The sequence below is a fragment of the Aptenodytes patagonicus genome, chromosome 8, assembly GCF_965638725.1.
Source record: "Aptenodytes patagonicus chromosome 8, bAptPat1.pri.cur, whole genome shotgun sequence".
Taxonomy (NCBI): domain Eukaryota; kingdom Metazoa; phylum Chordata; class Aves; order Sphenisciformes; family Spheniscidae; genus Aptenodytes; species Aptenodytes patagonicus.
Window position 1 is genome coordinate 25,312,223 of NC_134956.1, and position 21,308 is coordinate 25,333,530.

The following is a 21,308-nucleotide window of genomic DNA, read 5'->3' on the forward strand; positions in this document are numbered from 1 at the left end:
GTGGGTTAAAAAATCCAATGCGCAAAACATGCCATTAACAAAACAAAATGTATCAGTTTTCTGAGCATCCCTCCATGTGGTATTAGTTGCATCTAGGCTGTACGCAGAAGCCAAAGCTTGTATGAGACAAGTCATTCATTGCCTAGGGGAAAAAGCCCAGCACAAAGGGTATAGGAAAGCAAGAAAGGTACAAAAGCTGTTCAAAAGGGGGAGAAGCAAGGAGAAACCAGGTTTTATTAAGAACAAGCCCATAATAATATCGAACAGAACATGAGGTTAAACTTCTGAAGAACATGTTAGTGTCTTTGGCAGAATTAATTTTGTTCTTTGACAAAGATCTGATATTTTGTGCTTCAAATGTAATGTCTGCTCTGCCTATCTGATTTTCCTGTAGAATGCCTAACTTCACAGTATTTAACATATGCAAGAAAACAGAACATTTCCAAATCAGTTATGCATTTCCAAATAGTAAGAAATGGCTTATTACTGCCAACATCTGCTGAGAGCACTGGAAACTAGATGTGAAAAATCTGTCTTCAGCCAAGAACAGGCAAGTGAAATGGTTTCAATTGGCATAGTCTTGTCCATAGTTCTCAGAGAAAACAAAAATGCCTTTTTAAAAGTAGATTAAGCAACCAATCTGAAAGGGAGCAGCACCATGTATGTGTAACTCAGTCTCTAGCAGAGAGGAAACATGCAGCTTTTCTCCAAGAGATCTCAACCTTACCTATCAGCTGGGCTCAGGCAGGAGCTGGTTATATGACATTGCAGCTGAGCACTTATATAGCAACACACTATTGGAGAAGTACAGCAAAGGAATGAGGAAGGAAGAAAGGACACAGTATTTGAAAGAGTTTCACATCAGCACCATGAGATCACTTGCTCGGAAGCTGATCGTTGTTTTCTTGCAGGAGAAAGCTTTGATTAGGCTTCTATAAATACAGAAACCAGATCACAGAGGTCTACCTCAATCTTGGCAGAAAGCAGCCTGTGCTTTAAAAAAACATTTTATTTGAAATGCAACATATGTTTGGGATTTGAGAGCATTCATTTTTATCTTAAAACAGCTGCAGAAACATAATGCATTGAGGTTACAATTAGAGCGCTCTCAATTTTGTTCATCTGAAACCTGACACTGGGTTAAACAGATATTCCAAAATGTTTTCCAAATTGGCATCCAAAAATATCAAAAGAGCTGCCTCACGCTCTCTTTTTTTCAAATGTCGTTGCTATCAGCTGGAGGCAAGATGAAATTCAGTACTTACAGAAAGCAAAACACTGGAATCATACAGGATTTTATGTCAGTACCTTGAACATGTTGTAAGCATTGAGTCTAAATATATTGGCCAGTTTAATCAGTAACAGTAAATGCAAAGTAATAAACTACACCCAGAAAAATATATTTACCCATATTCATGCAGAAATTGTGTGGCAGAATCAAAAAAATGTGCAACACACCTGGTATTTTTACATACTTAACACTTTCTTAAATGACTTCAAGTGCCTTTATGACTAGTATCATGCTTTGACTTTTGAGCTTGCTCTTTCTTAATATTTCTTTTTTCTCATGTAACAGGTTTTCCAGAAAGTTGAATTGTAGGTCTCCACTCAATTTAAGTTTTGGGGAAAAAAAGGCAAAACTAGATTTTCCTTTTCATCCAACAGACCAAATGGTTCAAGTGAACAAACCTCACTGGCTAAAAAGCAAGAGTCCCAAAATTATTTGGCATATAAAATACAAACCTGACAGTTGACCCATAACTGCCTTTTTCATTTTAGCTAATTCCCTCAGTATTCATTCTTCAGTCAGGACTCACTGAAGAACTGCACTTCATATCAAGGATGCCCAATATACTCTCTAACCAGTATCTTTTTGATGTCCTGCACACTTTCTATCCAGATTATCACTGGTAATACTGCTGATCTTAAAAGAACACCACTTCAGTCTAACTAGAGTTCCATGCATTATCTGCTGGAAACCATTAACCCACTTAAATTAGCGCTATGTCAATTTACAAACCAACCTGAAACAAATCAGCCTACAGTTAGCTCACAAACAAATCACTACTACCCCTGTGTATTCTGTGACTGATTTCTGAAATTACACTGTCTCATATCTTTAAAGAGGCTCCTACAGGGAGCTTTGTGGTCATCTGTCTGTTCATATTGCCATATGATGAGTCTGTTGTGAGCCTGAAAAGAGCTTTTCAAATTGCATATCTGGTATGAAGATCCTTAAAACTACTTACTTGTCCTAGTTCTACTTTTGGGGAAAAAAACTACTCATAAATGTGAAGGACTGTGAATCAGCAGAATTAATTAGCACATTTATTTGCATTCAAGTTTTGTGCTTGGTTTTCCCCCCACACACTTGTAACAACCTTTATATTCTGTTTGAGGGAGGAAATGGAGTACTTTAAAGCATGAAGTTCAAAAACATACATTTCTTATTTGTACAAGAATACAATACATCAGGAACAAAATTCACAATTCCATATACAGTCATACTGAACAGACATTATAACATTATTACATCCCAGAACATGCTAATATAGTCCTTCATTTGTGCAATTATTTCACAGCAGCACTGGGAAACAAAACAGTTCAAAAGGAGAAACTGGCAAAAACAATATTAGATAACTGAATATATAAACTAGTACTTGCCTCCATCACTTGCCCTTTAGCATGGCTGACATACAGCAGTCCCTCCACTGAACAAAACTGCAAAAGAAATTGGGTATGAGATGCAATTCTTGGAAATGGGAGGAAAGATGTACACAAACAACAAAGTGAGCATGGTTCCAACTTTTATGTATTTTTTTTTTCCCCCATTTAAATGCAAGTGCCTCCGGAAGCTGGGCTATTTTAAACTCTTTCAAATAACTGAAGGGATACAAATATAATTGAAGTTATAACTGATTCTTAGAGAGTTAATCAAGTTGTTCTTGTGAAGGAACGTTTTCTCTTAGGATTTATGGCCACCAGTATGCACTGAAAGCACAGGTAGATTTCAGGGCTCTAGCCTGCAAGGTCAGACTGGTCCACACAGATTTTATTTTCTCCTCCTATTTAGTAACTCAAATGTTCTGGGCACAGGTCAAACAGCTTGCTCTTGTTTATCTGGAGTTCACCTAACAGGACATGAGAATTGTGAGCACTTTGAAACACGAGCACCTTTCAGTTCATTTCACAAGGAAGCCTCTGCATAACAGCAACCTTTGCCAGGAGGCCAACAAAACCAACCCCTGTCCACTACAGCAATAATCCCTGCCCAGCACCCTTCCGTAATGCAGACCGCCTACACACTGAACCCGTCTACGTGGAGACGTGGTAATGGATCCAGACACAGCCTTCACACAGAATGAGCGTGAAGGATTCACAGGTTTGAGTCTAACCTAGGCAAAGCACACCATGCCCAAGGACACCATCCTGGCTTTGCTCTCCTTTCCTAAAGGAGGGAACAGAGTATTTCAAGGGCATTTTGATGATCTGTTCAAAGTTTCTGCGACAAGCCCAAGGTAAGGCCAAATGCTTGCTAGAACAACACAGAGGATGGCAAGAGGAGAGCTGAGAGAAGATACAATGACTGCATTTCTCTAGCCAGACTCACATATTATTCTGAACCACAGCTAAATCACCCAGATTTTCCAAAGGTCATTAGTTACTCAACTAGTTCTGGAAAATAGGGACACAAGCTTCAGAATACATTAGCACTTGGAACAATTCTACAAGACTCTGTGCAACTGGGGCATTTTGACTATTTTATTACACGCCAGATTCCCACCTCCAAGAAGACAGCAGAGATAAAGAAAATGTTAATCAGAACCACTGAAGTGGGATGCTAGAACATGAAGAAAGTGATGACAGCAAATATGAAGAACTTAAGAAAAAAATGAATGAACGCATTTTTAAAAAGATCTTGACATAGAAGAAATTACATTTCTACAATAGTATGAGTGGAGAACTAGGCACAATGTGTGAAGTATTGTTAACATATGACGTGCCGCTAACATAACTTCATAGCCATTCTACTTGTCTTTTTTCTTTTTTTTAGTTTTAATGTTATTTTTTAAGAACTTCAATAGCTTCTGCCAGTGGGGTCTGATATTCATAGATATGCCCTACAGCACTATAGGACCCTGTAGGTCAACAGATGCTTTTGACTCAAATAAATTCCCAGCCTTTATACTGCAGAGTCCACTTTCCAGAGCACCCACAGATGGGCTTTGAGATGTAAGGTCATGAAAACTATTTTTATTTTCTCCCTTGTGAATCACAGCCTTCACTGACGTACAAATGAAATCTCCCATTTTCTGCCAGAAGCTCCATTTTTTTTCTAAACTTTGAAAAGCTACTGCACTGGACTAATCAAAATTCCTCCACTTTCCTGTACTTATGAAAAGCAGACACAATCTTAGCATCTTTCTCTTTTTTTTTTTTGCATAAGTAATGGCTCTATTGCAGAGCTATTTACTTAGCACAAATGCTACACATACATATTAGAGAGAACTTGGAGGGGTAGAAATAAATCAAGCATTGCTGGTGCCATTTTGCTCTAGACAGCTAGATCGCCTATAGGGAGAAAAAGTTTCTTCCAATACTTTCATTTTTCTTCATCAAATACTTCGTAACATGAAAATTTCAAAAATTTGTCAAGTATCTAAGATCAGAAGTCTGAAAAGACTTTGGCCCATTAGATTTTAGTTAAACTTTATTCAAGTAAAAGTTTACTCTAAATGCATCAGTTTAATGAATTGTCTTCAAAACCAGTTATTTGGAAATAGAATGAACTCTGAAGTTACCATTGAAACCCAGCTCAGCTGACTTATCTGCAATTGTAGTACTTGTTACAGATACAAACAGCACAGAACTGTAGAAATAGAGAAGAAAAATTATTTTCAACAAAAGAAAACAGAAAAGATTCTGCCTTTTTGTAGAGTATTTCAAATACCTACTATTTATTCTGTATTTGAGTATCTTGAACCCTTAATGTTAATGTTGAAGTATAATTAGCTAAGGAACCCTCACATTTGTTTTATTCCATAAACAGGTCAGTTTAATAGCTCATCATAGAGTTGTAGTCCACAGTTAGCAGGCATCTTAGGAGATGCTTCCCATTCCTCTTATTTGGCAAAAGAAAAACATTTTTCAATTGATTCAGGATAAGAATGATTTTTATTAAGAAACAGCCTAGCTTTATTTTCAGAAACTCATCCCAAAATGAATTCTGTATCAAGGCAAACAGTTTAGCAAGAAAGACTAGACGGGCAATAGTCACACACTGGAAAACCACATATTATGGGAACTGGGAACCTTAACAAGTGATTTATATCCACAGGAGGATTAAGGTATTTTAAAACCATCATTGTTCAGCAACAACAAGCAGCAGAGCAAATAAGGAGAGAAAGCTCCGGGTGTTCACAGCTAATCCTGTCAGAAAGAGGAACTCGTGAGAAACCGGAATGGGTGTAAAATTCAAGGGGGCTGCGGTTTGAAAAACATTCAAAGAGGAAGACAACAGTAATAGAGTAAATAATATGACCCAAAAGAACAATTGGATAGTGGCATGACTACCTAATACCTGGAGAAACAGGTATATTTAGCTATTACATTATAACAGAAGAATTTTTAAAAAGTCAGAGTGGAGAACTAGGGCAAGAATGGAAGACAGACATATAAGAAGTAGTTAAATGCAAAGAACATAGGTAAGATGGCAGAATACAGACCAGAATACAATACTATTTTTAATGGAAAGGATACCTGTAGTTTTCAAGACAGAATTCTTCTTCTTCCTCCTCCTCCAAAATTCACGCAAGAAAAGATTTCCTGGAATTCTAGTGAAGTCCAAAAGAAAAAAACATTGGGGCGGGGGGGGGGGGGGAGCCCCACCTGGCCACAACCCTGACACTGACAGTACTCTATGCAAGAACATAAATGGAGTATGGCTGAAAGAGCAAATTGAAAGACAAAAACAGAAAGACTCAGCATATTAAATAGTGTAGCTGGGAGATGAGGGGGCAAAAAAACCCAGAACAGCTTCAAGTATGTATAAAACAAGCCAAATTTCTGTTAAGGTTCTGCATCTAAGATTTTAGAAAAGGAGAATAGCCCAAAGCCAGCTACTTTCGATGAAACAGTAAGGAGTGGCAGGTGGCATGCCCAAGGATTCACTGAATTAATCCACAGTGCTGCGGATAAGGAGTCCATGCCATTCAATACAGCGAAAAAGGCCACACCAGATGGAGAGAAACTGCCACTTTAATAGGAACAAGGGACACAGGGCAAAGCAAGATACCTACAGCCTATTTTTTAAGCCAGCTGTACAGTGTTACAGGACAAAAACAACATAGTAGGATAACAATAGGTTTTACTAATTTCTGACTAATGATTTCCCTAAACCCTCCAACCTATTCCCAACACTATCCAGAAGCCAAGAAGGAAGTCAGCTGAATGATGCCATCTCTGCTATCCTTGCTCTCCCTTCTCACACCACAGATTCAGCAGGAACAGAGTTTTGGTGGCTTAAGTACAGGCTGAGAGACCGGACATCCTGGGCTAAACCAGCTTTGTCAGTCTTGTTAAAAGATCTTGAGCAAGTCAGCCTCTGTGCCTAATGTTTTCCTATATGCAAAATATGAACAACCCAGCTAGCTGAAGAAGGGGAGAAACACCGAGGGTAATAGTGGTGAAGGTACTTTAATAAAATGCTTTATAATGGAGCAAACCACTTAGATTCCTTTGAAGGCAATGTGTACAGATATCAGTTAAGAATAACTCACACTTAGAATGCCAAGCTACTGAATTTTATAGAGGTAGCCAACTGTATCCTTTTGGTAAAAGGATTATTTAAGTCAACTGACACATGCACTATAAATACACAAAAACTCGCTCCAGCACACTGTTAATAAAATAACAGAGAGGCTGGCAGTGTGTTTATGTATGAATTACATGATCATCACCAAGGAACAACTTAACAAGATTTTTAAGATGTTCAAGGACAAAAATGGCACTATGTCTGAGCCCATACAAAACATGAGACATACAACCTCTCTCTGAGAATCCTCACAAGCCTAAAATAGATCTAGACAGTCCATCCACTCATTTGTTAGGGGTGAGTATCCTGCAAGGAAAAGTGGGTGGGAGCAGATCCTTGAAGTCACTCAAAAGGCATTCAGAATTGTCCTCCTCTTCTCTGGAGCAGAAGTGGGGAGGGAGGGAGAGTCACCTTTTCCCACGCCTTCCCCATTCACATTAACAAATGGTCATTTCAGAGGGTTCATAAGCAGAAGATTTTATGCTTTGGCACACTAAAATGTATTCACCAGTTCTACCCCTGCATCCATTAATGGTTCACATGCTCATACTGTGCAAGGGTAGCATGTTCATAGACATACCAGAAGGTGATTTTTCAACATCAGCCTCTTCTCAGATCCACATCCTGTTGAAACAGTTCCTTCCTATAACTTTATATTTAATACTGCTGACCAACAAAACTAATGCACACAGTTTTTTGTTCCTGAAAGCTCAAATATTAATCCCGTAGATAAGAGAAAATTGCACTCGTCACAGATGAGCAGATACCAAACACTCTCTTAATGAGCGACAGATCCCTTTCTCCTTCTAATTACTTTAAGAAACATCTTCCTGAATACACCCACATCAGAATCAAGCATCTTCAACACCACCCATGGGCAACCTCTAAATTACCGTCCTATAAGAAGTACCGCTCATTCATTGCTGTGAATATAAAGACCAATGGTTCTTCTGCAAAGTTAGAAGTTCACAGTGTAAGGACCACAGACATAAATATCAAAGATTAGGAAATTTTCCTTGTTTATTAGGAAACTGCAGTGGCTTAAAGTTCAGTGACTGGTTTTCAGAAATGTTTCTACTGCTTAGCAGTACAACCACTTGCCAGTGAAGTCTTTTCCATCCCTCTTTGAACATTCCAGTAACTCAGTGTTTACGCTGTTGTCTGAATCAAACCTATGAAGTAGAGGTCAAGACCTCTCCAAAATGAAGAACCATGCAGAGGTACCAATACATAATCATTCAGTTTCTGGTATATGCTATAAACGTCACATGAAAATCAAAGCAAAATATTTCAGCTATATTTCTATAGCTTGCGACATGTAAATTTATTAGAAGACTTTCAAGACTGTGCTGCTGCATCTAGAGCTGGTATTCCATAATAAGTCTGACTGTGGGGCAATGTTACTGGTTCCACAGTTTAGTAGAGCTTCTTGTTCTTCCTTCTAAAAAGCACTGGTTTTCTTTAAAGCACTTCCTTCACCCCTGATGAATTTATTAGCTACATGAAGTATTTATAGGTTTACATTACCCTCATAACAGGTGAGTAGTCTATGAATTTACTCTTGGAATGCTCCTACGTTATATTGAATTACTATAACTTCCCTAGTTTTCAGATGAAAAAACATAGAAAGGCCAAGAAGCTGCCTTTAGGTTATGTAAGACTTTTGGAGCAGAGAACCAAACTTAAAATTTACCCTTATAAGGTTAATGTCATACCTACATGATCTCTCACTGCTGCCACCTTCTGATTTGCTTATGAACAGATGGTGTACAGTACCATATCTGGAACCTACCAAAAGCACTTTAAAAATAGTCGTGGAAAAGGCTACACAGGCTATTTGCCATCAAATTCATAAAACCAGTGCTTCAAGAAAGCTAAATCAAGGTTAAAGAAAGATTTAACTAGAGTCTTCTGATTTGCCAACATTTGCAATTACATACATCATACACATTTTCCAGATTTTTTTTTGTGAATGTACTTAAAAGTTCAGAAGAAAAACAAGTTTGATGGATCTGGGTATATACAAAGAATTCATATAAAGACTGTCTGTTTTACTAGACATAAGAGGAAACTTGCCTACTAGCAAGACTTTTTTTAACAAGATGAATCAAAAACTAGTAGTTTTACATTGTGCACACCACAAGTATGTATACTGTGAAAGAAGTTACACAAGGCTGCAATTTACCACTGTGCAGTTTGCCAAGACATGACCGACAGCTGACACTTTCACTTGATTTAGCGATCCATCTCAGAAAAGCCACATCCTCACCTACCCTTCTTCAAAACCAAATTGAAAGGAAAGCCAAACTGCAGCATTTCCTCAAGAACATCTCTGCTCTGCTAAAGGGAAAAAAAGTTGTAACCATGTTTACATGTTCTACAAACCAGACAACTGCATATTCTGAATTCAGCACTTCACTGGAGGGCATCTGAAGGGACCATCTCCAGCCACAGTTCAAGTAGGAATCTGAGGCTGGCCTTTCGCAATACAAGAAGTATGACAGAAATAGCAATTTAAAGAATTTCCAACCTCTTTTGCCCCCCCGTGGTTCATTTTCAGTCCCATACCGTGACATACCACCATTTTAGTTGTTGTAGGCATAGCTGTTTCTGGGGCTGCGATGTGAAACAAAACAAAAAAATTAACTCAGCTTTGGTGGAAAACGGGACTGGGGAAAGAATCTGACCACAGAGTTGGTTATAACAACTTTAGGATAAGGTTAAAGAAGGGAGGCAGTACAGAGACAGGGCACAATTACTCCAAAATGGTGTTATCAAAAATCTCATATCTGAAGCTATGGCCACAACAACTGGAGCAATGGGAACTCACATCAGCTTCAGCAAGGACTCAAAACAAAAATAATTTCATTTTTACAGTTCAAATACTGCATTTTGTAAACAGAGAAACTACCTTCCCTAAAGGAAAAGAGTGAAGTAGTATTAAGCAAATATTCAAAATATTGGTCTTCCACAAAGAAGAGAGCTCTGTATGTATGGAAATAAGGAATAAATAGACCAGGATTGCAAGAGAGAGGTACTGGCTAACATTATCATCAGCAACAAGTCATTTTTCACTAGATGCCTGCATATACTTAGAATTTGAAGGCAGAGCTCACAACTGAGTAGACAAACAACGAAGATCTGCGTATTATTTGTGGGGTTTTTAATAACATGACCAAACTCTCTACATTCCAGCATGCAGTAAAGTCATAAGCAATTGCAGTGTGGTATCAAGGACTCGAGCAGGGAAGAGAAAATGATGACACAGACAGTCCCAGGTGCACAGTCCAAAACAGGCAGCAATGGCTGGGTCCATCCCAGCGGCCTGCAGGCACACTCACTGAGGCTAAGGGGAAAATCAAAGGGAAGCTAAAAGCCCCACAGCCTAGAGGATGGCAAGAAGGTGAAGATAAATTAAGATATGTGATGTTTTGGGAAAATGCATAAGGAACAGAGAGAAAACATGGCCATTGGCACAATCTGCTCCCCTCTCAACTCAGAGATGGAGAAAGCTCCAGGCTTATGTGGACCATGACAAGGAAAAACTGCTACAGCAATATACAGTCGTTAAGTGTCTGTCTCATTTAAAAATGCAACTTTAAGCGCCAAGTCCTATTTGTCAAAACAAGCCACAGTTCGTTGTTTGAAGAAACCATTTTAAGCTGCTTTATCAGTTTTCACTATTGCAGAGATATATAGCAGCAGAAATATGTCCCAGTTTCACTGCAGCAGACGCAATTGTTTCATTTATGTGGTTAAGACCAGCTATGGAAGTACTTCCTTCACAGGCAGGAGCCTATACTGAGCCTGTTCAGAGTAGTACAGCAACAATAAAAGCCTGTCTTCAAATACCAAATGAATTCTATACATGCAAAGATGAAAAGGGAGTAATTCAGTTTCTTTTAGCTTCCCCCTCTTTAACGAAATCTTTCACTGGAGCAGATTTAACTCCTTGAACCATCTCAAATGTTTCTGTGGTCAGCTGCACTCCTATTATCCACTTTTGGTATTAACATTTGCATTATCTGGATCAGATTCTCCAGCCTCTGGAAAAATGCAACATTGCTAGGCCATGCCAAACATTTTGGCAGGACCTTCTCAGGAGAGGAACAGGCCGGGGGGAAAGAGATCAAAGCTGCTCTTATCCTCATTGCCTGTCTGCCTGGAGATGCTGCCACTTTCAATGTGTCAAAGCTCACTCAAATGTCAGGAACAAGTGAACCACAAAGTGGAAATACAGGTATTTTCATTCCACTTCCAAGGGAAGACAAAAGGTTACACTACAGCTATTTCAGGCATTACAGAGAGACTTTTAAGCATGCTAGTCAAAAAAAAAAAAAAAAAAAGAGATGGCCTCTCATTTTAACTCCTAGCAGATTCATCCATGACAATGCCAGCACAGAAGCTGGCAAGATTTAGCACCTCTAGTTCTAAAAGAAAGGTTTATTCCAGGCTTGCAGTTGTAAGAGGGTTAAAGCAAGTTAAATTAGCAGGCTTGTAAAGAAAGATATCATCTACCACCAACCCACGCTATGTGCGATTTTAACATGTGCTTTTAGCCCTGAATTTTGGAAAGTATCATGTTTACAATGACTGTGAAAGAAAAAAGTAGAACTAACCTGGCACAGAGTGGTAAAATACTCCCCCTGATGACTCAAAACCAGTATTAATTCTCCAATCTTTCAGAAGTGTTGACTCAACTTACTGAGACTAAAAGACAGATCAAAAGAAGTTTTCATTCGGCTCAGCAAAATCACAATGCTTTTCCCATTGATTCACGTGCTCTTGGTATTATGTATATGAAAGCCTTCCACTGGTATTTAGCATCAAATGAGTTACAAAATAGAAGTTTGACTTTAAATGGTTTACAAAGACTAATTCAAACCATATTCAGTCCCAAAATGGGGAAACATCTGCTAATCTAAAACACTGATAACCATCCCTGTACTGCAACCCAGATCTTTAACACATCTGCTCTAAACAGTGTATCTTAACCACTCTCTACAGACATAAAACTTGGACTCAAAGCAGCTATATGCATCTCGTGATAGTTCCCTCCATGCTTTTGAGAAGGATACCTGAAAAGCTCTACTGTCTGAAGACCACTGTCATTGGAAAAACCTGTTTGCAGGCTGCAAAACCTGGCAGCTCATTGCATTAGTATTGCTTAAAACATGACGCAAAGCAGGCAAGACAGACAAATTCCAATCAGAGGTTAACAGGACTCACTAACAAACTGATGGCTTACATTGCTCTACCACTTCCAAACTGTCTCATATTCATGATACGACAGTTTCATCCCTACTCTTCAGAAGAAAATTGTCCTTCCTGATCTTTCTTCAAGTGAGCTAGTCCAGGGAGCTTTTAATTAAGTGCAACTCTTAAAAAAATATATTGGTATAACAGTAATGACCTTAATCTGGGGCTGGTTTGTTTAAATGGCTCTTTTTTTCCTAATTAAGCATTAGCAAGTCCCTCCCTGCAGTGCTACAAACAAGACGTTCAGTTTGCCCATTAAACACTGCTTAGAGTCTTTCAGCCAACACTTGACAGAGGCTGGGAGGTCCTACCGGTAAAAGACTACCCTACACTCATTCCTAAGAATCTGTTACCAGCTGCCAACAGAAATAGGATATGGGCATAATGTGTTTTTAACTTGACTCATTACAGCCACTTCTCCAAGTCTCAGGTAGCTCAAGCACAGCTTGAGACAAGGAACAATATAACTGAGTACATATGTATCCTACCAAGTAGAAATAGTGGCAAACTAGCCCTTGTGCCTCAGGAATGCGGTCCAAGCAGAGTCACAAGTACCTGTCCTGAAGTACATGGGCATGCTGCCAGGCTGCTTTAGTGCTGAGGAAGGAACCCAATGTAGCCGCAACTCCTCATTACAGCACAACAGCATGCATTTGGAAACTGAGTCAGTGTCAGCTGTAGATGCAACTGTTACCACATGGGAGTTGTGACTTCCCTCCTTCGTTCACTGAACATGAACATGTGCAGCCCAAGCATGCTGAGGTTTATTTTATTGCTTGTGCACTAATATAGGAGCTTTTTAGTGCAAGTTTTCATATACCAGAAGTATGATCACTGTTCCACATTTAATCACCTTTCTTGGCACGAACATAATGAATATTTCACTGCAAGGTCAGATACATTCAACTTTAGCTGACTAGTCTTGAGAAGGCTTTTAGAAGGAGTAAAGGCCTACACTTTTTGGACTTAAGCAATAAAAATACCAATGCCCATCTATGGTCCTTTTCTTCTAATAGATCTAATTATGCCCTTTTAGAGAGAACACACACAAATTGCACAAACACAGCACAGCTAAGCAGCCACACACACAAATATAGCTAGCTCTTCAATATCCACCTCCACATCCAACTGCACAAAGACAGTAGTTAACTCGGCGATTTTGGTATAAAGAAACTGGGCTTGACGACTTGCTTGCCAATGGGAATCAAGTAGTCATACATTTAAAGCCTCAGCCAAAACCAGAATGTTTCCTCCCACATTCATGGCAGAGTCCACATGAAAAAAATCCACAAAATCCCTACCCAGAGCAGCACAAAAAGGGAGCAGATTTGTTTGAAATGAGGCTGAAGTTTACCTACCACTGAGGAGATGCAGGCTTATAACCAGAACCAAACCCAAGCAAGACCCATGTTAATGGCTCCTTACAGAACCGTTGCTCAACTTGGGTGTCCGCCAGAACTCCCAGGTTGCCTTCTGCAGACCTGCTTTCCAGCCTGTTGGACCCCCAGCATGTATACAGGTATATAGTGTGGCCCATATAGGGTATACCACCTGCTACATGGGGTGGTTCCTCCCCAGGTGCAGGACTTCACATTTCCCTTTGTTGAACTTCATTAGGTTCCTGTCTGCCTATTTCTCAGGCCTACCCAGGTACCTCTGAATGGCAGCACAATCACCTGGTATATCAACTTCTCATCTTGCACCATCTGTAAACTTGCTCACAGTGCACCTGGCCCCATCATCTAGGCCATTAATGAAGAGGTTAAACAGTATTGGACCCAGTATCAACCCTTGCAGTACTCCACTAGTGACTGACCTCCACCAGGACTTTATGCAGCTCTGACCACAAACTTCATAGACAAACTGAGGAAGTACAGGCTAGGTATGCGGACACTGAGGTGCATGGGAAACTGGCTGAACTGGGGGAACGTGTTAAAAGCCTTACTCAAGTTGAAGTAAACAACATTCACCACTTTCCCCTCATCCACCATCCAATCATCTCCACACAGAAGGCTATCAGGCTGGTCAGGCGTGATTTCCCCTTCCTAAAGCCATGCTGACTACTTCCAGTCACCTCCTTGTCCTTAACATGCTTGGAAATCGTTTCCAGCATTATTTGTTCCATCACCTTCCCCGAGATGGAGGCAAGCTGACCCATCCACAGTTCTCTGGATCCTCTTTCTTAAAAGATTCCTTCTGGAAGACAGAGGTGGCACTTGCTTTCTTCCAGTCCTCAGGCACCTTCCCTGATCACCACAGCCTTTGCAAGATAACTGAGTGGCCTTGCAATGACATCAACCAGCTCCCTCAGTGCTCATGGGTGCATCCCATCAGGTATCATGGACTTGCTTATGCCCGTGAACTTGTTTTAAGTGTTTCCTAACCTGGTCTTCCTTCACCAAGGAGGAGTCTGTCTTGCTCTGGACCTTCCCACTGTCACAGGGATCTGGGATACTTGAAGACTCATCTTCTCAGTAAAGACCAACATGAAGAAAGCAATCACCAGATACTTTTCAAAAGCCATATTTAACTGACCAGACCGAACAGCTACAGGGTTTTTTTTTGTAAAATACCCAAAACACCCAGCCCTTCCACCACTCTAATTACTCACTCTTAGACAACAATTTCTACTAGGCTATCATTTCAGATTTCCCTCTCATATTAGAGATACAGAACAAAAGAGTTCACGCAAAGGGTTTTAATGAATTTTTTACACGTAAGCGATTAATATGCAAGAGTTTTGTATCTTTAGGGACTTCTCCCACTACTCAAATTCTATTACCAAACTTTTTTTTTTAAAAAAAACAGCATCAATACATAGCTATGGCAGTTACGTAATTGAAGAGCTCTTGGAATAGAGAAGTCTGTTACTAATTCTGACATCTTTGGTCTAGAACCTGCTATACCTGTTCCTCACCTATTATTTACTCAGGCTTTTCCCCATGTCCTGGAGATCGAGAAAATTATACCAATAAACACAAATGGGTAGCAAGCTCAAAGGACTTAAAGCTCCAGAAAACATTCTGCTTGACAGGTCCCAGTGAGGGGCAAAAATTTACTACAGGAGGTCTGGAGAGGCAACATCGATCACTGTCTCCCAAAGAGCCTGAACCCATGTTCCTTACCAAGAAAGCCAGGAGTTCTTTTCTTGGAACTACATATCTTGATGTCTTCCTGATTTCAGAAGTTATCAAAAGTATAGTTTTAGCAGCAACTTCAGGAAAAACACTTATCATCTAGAAGAAATCCATCAGTGACTTTTCTTATAGAATAGGAATTAATTTTTTCCACAGCTAGAATAATTTAACCCTTACAAATCCTTATTAGTCTGTCCATTTACTCATAAAGTGCCTGAGGTTTACTTAAGTGAATGCTTACCAAGATTGAATTGGTGAGCACTTGAACATGAAGACAAAATAAGGTAATGTTTGGTTATGCAGTTGTGGTTCACTTTCAAAGTTTCCCCTTGATTTACATTTTTATTGCAAGCTGCCCATATTCTAGCCTATTCCCAATCATATTAAGCATCCTTCTCTCTAAACTGGAGAGGTATGGATTTGATGGGTGGACTGTCCAGTGGGTGAGGAACTGATTAGATGGTCGCAGAGGGTAGTGGTCAATGGCTCAATATCCAGATGGAGATTGGTGACGAGTGGCATCCTGCAGGGGTCCGTATTGGGACCGGTACTGTTTAATATCTTCATCAGTGACATAGACAGTGGGATCGAGTGCACCCTCATCAAGTTTGCAGATGACACCAAGCCGAGTGGTGCAGTTGACACACCAGAGGGACGGGATGCCACCCAGAGGGAACTGGACAAGCTCGAGAAGTGGGCCCGTGTGAACCTCATGAGGTTCAGCAAGGCCAAATGCAGGGTCCTGCACCTGGGTCGGGGCAACCCCCAGTATCAATACAGGCTGGGGGATGAAGGGATGGAGAGCAGCCCTGCCGAGAAGGATTTGGGGGTACTGGTGGATGAAAAGCTGGACATGAGCCGACAAGGTGCGCTCGCAGCCCAGAAGGCCAACCGTATCCTGGGCTGCATCAAAAGCAGCGTGGCCAGCAGCTCGAGGGAGGGGATTCTGCCCATCTACTCCACTCTGGTGAGACCCCACCTGCAGTACTGTGTCCAGCTCTGGAGCCCTCAGCATAAGAAAGACATGGACCTGTTGGAGCAGGTCCAGAGGAGGGTCACAAAAATGATCAGGGGGATGGAACACCTCTCCTATGGAGAAAGGCTGAGAGTTGGGGTTGTTCAGCCTAGAGAAAAGAAGGCTTCGGGGAGACCTTATTGCAGCCTATCAGTACTTAAAGGGGGCTTATAAAAAAGATGGCAGCAGACTTTTTAGCAGGGCCTGTTGCGACAGGACAAGGGGGAATAGCTTTAAACTAAAGGGGGGTAGACTTAGACTAGATATAAGGAAGACATTTTTTACGCCGAGGGTGGCGAAACACTGGCACAGGTTGCCCAGAGAGGTGGTGGATGCCCCATCCCTGGACACATTCCAGGTCAGGTTGGACGGGGCTCTGAGCAACCTGATCCAGTTGAAGATGTCCCTGCCCATGGCAGGGGGGTTGGACTAGATGACCTTTAGAGGTCCCTTAACTATTCTATGATTCTATTTCCCAAGCCAAACTTTAATGACTTCCCTCTATAGTTGTTATCAATTAATTTCTTAAAACTCTCAGAAGATTGAGATTAATGTTTCCTACATTGTTTCAGCTTTAAATCTCAGAAAGCTTTCCTTCCATCACTTTTTTCAGATGGACTTTGATTAATAGTCACGAATATTTGAACACATTTATAGGCGAACATCTCCTGAACTGATTAAAAAAAGGTAAAACTGAAAAGAGGAAAAAAAGAAGGTAATGAAGATTCAAACAAATTAGCTCTTTCACACTGGGGCCAGAAAATTCCTAAACCTGGAACTAGGAGGAAGGAGCCAGCCTGCTCACCACAGTCTCAATTTCTCTCCCAAGCACGGGCAGTTGCAGATTTTGGAGTGTCAGCCTTCCTTTAGATGTTGTGATTTTAAACTTTGCTTTCATTGCCACCTTTGCCTCCTCCAAGGTCTCTGGAGATGTTAGATGGAAGTTTTGCAGCTAAGTAGTCTGATCTCAGGTTGGCTCTTCCTTAGCAATTGCCATTGTAAGAGAGCCATACCTACACCAGAATTGTAAAGGTGCTGCACTGGTGGCAAACAATAAACATGTCTGTAGTGACGTCCCCAACAAAAAAAAGACGAAGAACAAAGATAATTTGAGCAGCACAGAGGCAGCTACATGATGGGTACTGAAAGGCCACGAAAGCAGCTGTTTACAGGAATTCCAACAAAACTAAAAAAAAAAAAATCAGTAACTCCAATTTCAAAACCCCAAGAAATGAACTTCCATCCATCAGAGTAAAAAAATGCACATCTTTTTCACACCAATATTGCATCTGGTCACAAGATAAATTAGTAATCTTTGCCTTTATTGCACAATAGGTTCCTTTCTCTGGCATTTCTGTTTTGAAAGAAGTTGTTTTGAAACTTAAGATCAAACCCACTTAAGATCAAATTTGTTCAGGAAGTCCCAGTTTCAGTAAATACCATTTTTCACACCAAATTGTTGGTAAATACCTATCAATTACTCTCCACTGCCACCAAAGGTCATGCATTAAGTTCAGCTGCAATTTATTATGATCCTTGCTACAGAACATTTTACCAATTTCTTTTAGAGTGCTACTTCAGGCATTAAAAATCAGCAGAACCTGATGATGAATCATGACATTAAGTGCCAAAGGCACGGAGTAGAGAATATTGTTCCATGAGACAGCCACATCAACTGCTATTTTAAAGCACAGCCTCACTGAACACTGCAGGTATCCACTCTTGAGATCATCCAGTCAGGGAGAACAGGACCAATAGCTATACTCGATCACAATCCTGATGCAAAGCATGGAGACAAAACATCTCAGGCAATGAATCAACATGAATACGTGAGAAAAGAAATAAACTGTAATACAAGGATGCCTCCAAATCATGAGTTTTCTTATGCCATCTCATCAGTAACACAGATCCCTATCTGGGGAACTACTCCAAATGGAGAAACATCACTCCAACCAATTATCCCCTTTTATCTTTTCTAACAGGACAAAAATACACTTCTCAGGATGTAAGACAGTACTGAGTTTCTATAGTGGTCCTTGAAATCAAGTAGCTTTTTTTAGTACTGCTTAACATATAGATATGCATGTTATAACCACACTATGAACTGCACTGTTATAGACAACTATATAGACTAGCTCAGGTATTGGAACAGTCCAATTATATCATCCACCACGAGCAGATGAAACTACTCTGCCAGCCCACAAATGGTGCCATCCAGTAATAATCCTGTCTTTTACCATTATGTGCAAGAGCTAGTAAGAAGCTAACATTGAACTAGGAGTGTTCAACAAATGATTGCTCGTTGTCTACTAATGAGGGACCAAGTAAGGCTACAACTCCTACACGGATCACATACACCTGCTGGACTTTCTCATGAATAAAGAGTGGAGGCTCAGATGTCAGCAGAGCACAGTGGTTCTCAACCTAAAAGCTGCCATCCTCAAAGCAACTGAACAAGGTTAGAGATAGTGACAGTTCTTTTCTTTTTGAAACACATGCTTATCTTTTCAAAGTCTCATATAGCATGACCACAGAACAGAAAACCCATGCTATTCTAGCACTTCCTTAATAACCTTGCACAAAAAAGGTGGGTCAGCAATAGCGGGTCACTGCCAGTTCCTGGAGTTTGCTAAAGCATAAGCATTTTTTTTTTTTAAAAAAGTTAAGTGCCAATTTAAAGGGGTAAAGATCCTCCTTTAAGTTTCACAACCGTCAGTGCCTATAGTGATTCTCTGTGCAAGTGTATTGTTTTATTTTGTGATTGGCAGAGACTGCCTGAGGAAACCAGGCCAAAATTCACTGTTGGTACAGCTTCATACTCAACTCCAGACAGCCTTCAGCTGATTTACCATTATCTCCACAAACACACACACAAAAATAATGAGAAATGGCTTAAGTAATTGGATTATAGGTTATTTGTCTCTCTTTGGGTGGAAGTTTGCAGTCTGACCTTTTATTTCAGCAAAACCATCTAAAAAAAAGCTGAAGACAGACTTTACTTCCTGGATAAAAAGCATACTTCATTAAAAGTTTACACTTCTGCATAATTAAAATATTTCCTTGTATACCTGAATATCCACAGTTGTGACGTTTTATCACTAAACCATAAGGACAAGTATTAACTGTGTCATCACAATTAAAGATGCTTGTCCATTAATGACCTAGAAGTACCCAATTACCTGGAGGTTTTTTTTTTTTTTTTTAAACTATTTACAGATGAAGGGTAACTTAGAGCACAGTCAGATTAGCCCAAACTGGCAGGAGCCAACAAGCAAAAATGCTGTTGCTCCCCCTGGCATCCTCCACTGAAGGTTGCCATCCCCTCTGTTCTGCTAGTTATCTGCTCAATTCCCTAACTCTGCTCTTTAAAGTGATCTAAATTTTAAAAAGAAAAACTAGCTTAGGAACCAGAGCAGGGGGAGCCAGGAAAAAAAGTTAGAACAATTTCTTAACTCATTTTAGCAGCAACCAAAAAACGTATCTGACTGTTCTCTAAACAGCAATTTGTTGTATTTGCTGTTTATATTAATATTTGAAGGCTTCCTTGGGCAAGCTCACTAGAGAATACACACAGCACCTCAGAGAAGAGTAGAGGGAGCCTGTTTTCAGCAGAGGAGGACTGAAGTCAGTAGTTATTGGAAGGCACCATGAATATAGATGCATTCCCAGCAAGTGACAGATGCCAGAACAAAAGAACCCTCAATGGGCACTTTTCTTTAGGAAGCCAGAGGAGTTCAGAAGCTAGTAGAGTTTAGTCGTTACAACTGGCATCTTTTGGGCACCCCGGTTAAATCTGATCCTAAAAACTCAAGTGACTCTGGGAGTGTCATCTGTGACACACACATAAATTTTGCTTTTATACTTTTTTAAAAAAAATTTTTCTTAGACTGTCTCAACTAGCACAGACTCTTTTTAGAGATGAAAACTTGAGACACTCATCAAGGAGTTAAACCAACACTAGACCAAAAACCACTTCAGATTTTTTTTTCTTCTCCCACAAAGTGAAATTGCAGCTGAGGCATTTAAAGGACTTCGGTAAACCAGAACCAAAACTTACTCTTTCAGCACAACAAAGCGTCTGAAAACCAACACCCGCAGCAAAGCGTGACCAGCATGGAAACTGCTCTGCAGACCAGCAAGCAGCCTCCCCATTCCCACCACAAGCAACAACCTCTCACTTCTCTACACCTGAGGACACTCTGCAGACCAAGGAGTCAAACTTCTCATAGGTATTCAATGCGAACTAACCAAGCTCTTCCCATTAAGAAAAGGTTTACATATCCAGTTCATGCTCTTCCCCAGCAAAGAATTTAATGTTAATCAACGGCCACCGAGCCACATCAACCTCTGCTTTCCCCTAGCAACGACACAGGCATATCCCACTTTTGTGACCTACTTCTGGAGGAGTATGAGGAGACAGATGTGCAGGGGTTTCACAGCAAGCTGCAGCTCCCATGCTACAGCACTGGCACAGGCAGGTGCAGCTGGGACCACATCTCACTGCCCCAGCTTTAAGGAGCTGAAAACAAACAGTGGTGCAACACGAATAGCATCTCAGCTCCAACAGGAACGCTGAAGACCAGAGCTAGAGGTTATACCAACTGAAAGCCAACACGGCGAAGGATCACAGCACCACACACCTTTAAGGGACTGTTTTCCACAAACAGCGCTTTCACCTTACCGGTCAGTCAACCATTACAGGCCTGCATCGGGTAAGTTTAGTCATAACAGATCCTGACCAAAAATCGCTCTTTTTTCATTTCTCCAATTTTAAGCATTATTCAGCCTCAGACTCATAGTAACAGAGGTAACCTTGCAGACAAGTGATATTACACCTTACTACTACGACCCACTAAAGCACAAGATGCTTGTTCAGTGCTCTCCCACAGGCAATGATTTACAAACACTGAGCCTCTATGGGTGTAGTACTTCTATCAATCCCGGGAAAGGCTACAGTCTTTTTGCTCCAAACTAGTATACCTGGAGATCATGAAAAACACATTTATTTGCTAACAGGATAATCACCATGGCAACTAGCTTCCCGGAAAATAACAGCCAACAACTCTAGGACAAAGAGAGGCCA

The 21,308-nt window shown here is 40.4% G+C and overlaps 1 protein-coding gene across 12 annotated transcripts in view; it reads right to left on the minus strand.

The window, feature by feature from the left end:
• The window catches only part of TMCC1 (transmembrane and coiled-coil domain family 1), a 212,795-nt gene that overhangs the window by 100,362 nt on the left and 91,125 nt on the right, over positions 1-21,308 (minus strand). For all 12 annotated transcript variants that reach the window (XM_076346759.1, XM_076346752.1, XM_076346748.1 and 9 more), the window contains one exon: positions 2,665-2,721. The gene's annotated coding sequence lies outside the window, so the exon portion shown is untranslated. The remainder of the gene's footprint in view (positions 1-2,664; positions 2,722-21,308) is intronic.